Source organism: Odontomachus brunneus, unplaced genomic scaffold (assembly GCF_010583005.1).
Source record: "Odontomachus brunneus isolate Ranch 3 - 2012 unplaced genomic scaffold, Obru_v1 Obru_scaffold_323, whole genome shotgun sequence".
Taxonomy (NCBI): domain Eukaryota; kingdom Metazoa; phylum Arthropoda; class Insecta; order Hymenoptera; family Formicidae; genus Odontomachus; species Odontomachus brunneus.
This window is the reverse complement of record NW_022639773.1, coordinates 34,068-37,056: the sequence shown is the minus strand read 5'-3', so window position 1 is coordinate 37,056 and position 2,989 is coordinate 34,068.

Genomic DNA, 2,989 nt, shown 5'->3' with positions numbered 1-2,989 from the left:
TACCTGCCTCTAAGTGTACAATATATGTAAAATAAAACCATTAACACCTGTTAATTGTTATCCATCGATAATTTTTATTGTTTCTCGGCACGAAGTGAGGTTAATGTGCTTTAACTAGGTGCATTAGCTATACATAAAAAACTTTAGAAGCCTATATTATTTTATTTCTAAATTTATTAACGATATAAATTAATATATACGTACCTTTCTTCTGAATTCATTGTTTGCATTTGTACACCGTTAAAATATTTCTTCTCACTCTTTCGCTCAATGACAATTATGCACTAAGTAGACTTAGTACTACACCAGTGTATTTCTTAATACAATTTTGCTGCTATTGGTCGAATAATACTACTTTTCATCTTTCTATCGTGCTTATACATTTCGTTCCGATGACTGTTGCTTGCAACGATACCTGTCGTTACTTGCAAGATACAGAATAGCTGCGGTGTATCGACGTCGATTGTGCAACCGACAGATATCGTTACTTATCGATTCGACAAATGTCGGAACCACGGGAACGGAATAGCAGCCCAGATCGTAATCGCCTAGTTTGTTCAATCGCCTTAGTGTTCTAACCGCCAGCTCGCTGTGGAGCCAAGTTCGGTTCCTAATCGGTACGCGAGGGACGTTGCTTTCTTCTAACATTCACATTAAAATAGGCGCACGCGGTCACAACTAAATAACAGTGTCTTTCTGACTTACGGTACAATCGTGAAGCGCATGATGAATTTTGTCTCATCGCAGTTTTCTGCAGCCTATCGTATGTCGGGCGTTGTCTGAGGTTGACGCTGCTCAGCAGGACTGTCTCTGCTCCCCGTAGTTCGTTGCACGATGGTTGGGGCAGGTCGGCTTAACAGCTGATGCTCTGTAGGGTCCGGTACCGCTTACGTCAGGTAATAACGGTCGTAGCTCTGACGGCCGTCCTATACCCGCAGTAGCGCTAGCTCTCTCTGTCTCCGTTTCGTCCCACAGTATTGTTAGTAGTACGTCCTTCTAGGCGTTGAGTGGTTTTTTTAGGCTTGTCTCCGTTTCGCCTTATGGTCCCAGTTTTTTTTGTCTTGGAGGGCTCGCAATAACTTTTTGAGCTCTCTCCTAGATTTTTTTTCAAGTAGACTTGTCTAATGTATTTACGGTGTAGTTGTTTTCTTTCGGTCGTGTAATTTCTCGCCTTTCCTTGAGATAGCCGGTAGCGTTTATCAATGGACGTATCTCCGACGTCCACTAGCTGACTCCGACGATTTCTCGTTCGAATTTTTCTTTCTTTGTCACTTACACCACCTTTTTCTTACACGTAATTCACTTTTTGTTCACAGGTAGCACCCAGGGCCCGGCGGACACCGATCCCATCGCTGCCATCAAATTTGTCGCGCTCTTCGTTGCTGGGTGTGAGCGAGAAAGTTCGAAATCGATGTTGCGGGCGCGGCAGGGTGTGTGGCGGTGGGAAGGATACGCTAAAGAAGAATGTAGCCACGTTTTATATAAAAAAAAGGCTTTATTATACCCCGTACTGTTGAGTTTTATTATAACTCCCGAATTCTTATAGTATGCGCGAGATGCGCGACGGGTACGTATGTTGCGAGCGAGAGACCGAGGTCTTAAAATCTGTCGCGGGTGGTCTCTCCGCTCTTTTATAATATTATTTAGTCTTGTCGGAGGGAGTGCCTTGGTAACAAGGAGATTACCATATTTGGTGATAATTCAGTGCGTTTCGACTCGAGGTCCGAAATGCGGGATGTGCAAAGTAGTGCTTAGCGCAGCACTTACACGTCCGCTTTCTTGTCGTAGCGTAGTCGAAACGGTTCCTCATGAAGCGTTTCGGCAGCGCTAATAATATTCGCGATTATAACAATGTGTCTCATGTACTTGTATTATAATAAATATGGACATTTTCACTGCAATAAGAGTATGGTACTTTTTTAAGTTTGTAATAATTTTTTTAAAGACACACATACATCTAATTAGACTATCTTTATAAGTAATATTAAATTTCAAATCTTTTAATCTACAAGCAAATATTACATGCTAATTAACGGTTGCTCTAAATGCAATATTACATACAAATTAACAATAATATGAATTAATCTTAAAACATAATGAAGAAATCAGATTTCCATATGATTTCAGTAAAGTTCGATATATTTCAGTAATTTTCATCAACATTTCAATGAGAGAATTTTCATATTCTAGCATGTAGAAAAATAAAAAAAATTATATTTTAATACATCAGTCAATTATCATCAATTATTAACAAAATTTATCAAGATTTCGTTATTTTGTCAAAACTTTTCACGAAGTTTTTCATTGATCAATAAATGAGATAGATTAAGTATTTATTTACAATTTATTATAAATTGTAATTTTTTCATCAAGTTTCAGCGCAATTCAGCAAAATTTTAAAAATTACTGTGAAATGTTTTTACGAATTTTTTTCATCAAAGTTTTAGTACATTTTTGTTATATTATAATATAATATTAGATAAATTAGATAATAAAATTATGATAAAATTGTACAGCATATAAAATGATTTGTACCAGGTCTGTAAATATCAAACCGGAATTTGCCCATAGATGACCCCAGCTGTCAATATAGTTACCGTCAAACCGCGTCATTGGCGCCATTTCCTTGTTGACATCTCTGACAAAGATTTTCAACTCACAACAATACAAGTTTCGAACAACAGCATAGTTTGTAATAGCGTTGAACATGTCGAATTTTGTGCCTGGAAACTACGATTTGCGGATAGCATTGATTTTCTGTTACCATTTGAAGAAAACTGCTGCAGAATCGCATCGAATGTTTGTCGAAGTTTACGGTGAGCATGCTTTTGGTAAATTACAGTGCTTTGAGTGGTTTAAAAAATTCAAAAATGGCGATTTTGACGTGAGAAACGAAGAACGTAGAAGATCACCGAAAAAGTTTGAAGACAGCGAATTGCAAGCATTGTTGGATGAGGATGACACTCAAACGCAACAACAACTCGCGGAT